Genomic DNA, 516 nt, shown 5'->3' with positions numbered 1-516 from the left:
GTTGTTTTTGTTGTGGAAGGTTGTTTTCACTTACCTTATTTTGCCTTTTATCCAACAGACTATTTTCTTCTTTTCCGAACTATATCCAACACATAGTTGAGACTTCAGAGAGAATTACAACTCATACTCAAATACTTTTATGTTAACCGGAATAAAAATTAGGCAGAATACTGTGGGAGATACTTGTACTTGTTTCGGTTTGTCATTCCGATTCCTACAATCCATAAAGTTTCGTCTAGACACTTCAACTTAACCAAAATTACTCGCACCATTTGAATTTTGAGAGTCACACTTTTTAATTTTAATCATAAATTCAAACATAAAATCTTTACATTTATAAAATAAAATTTACACACTTGAAAAAAAAAAAGAATTTTCATAAACCACTATAGTTAAGTACAGTTAAGTACATATTGCTTCATGGCTATTAACGTTCTATAACTATAATTTTCATAATTACTGGTCGTAGCTACAGATACGTTGCTAATGTGATGTATTTCATGTATTTGTGCGGCT

The sequence above is a fragment of the Nicotiana tabacum genome, chromosome 5 (genome assembly GCF_000715075.1).
Source record: "Nicotiana tabacum cultivar K326 chromosome 5, ASM71507v2, whole genome shotgun sequence".
Lineage (NCBI taxonomy): Eukaryota > Viridiplantae > Streptophyta > Magnoliopsida > Solanales > Solanaceae > Nicotiana > Nicotiana tabacum.
This window is presented reverse-complemented; position numbering follows the sequence as displayed.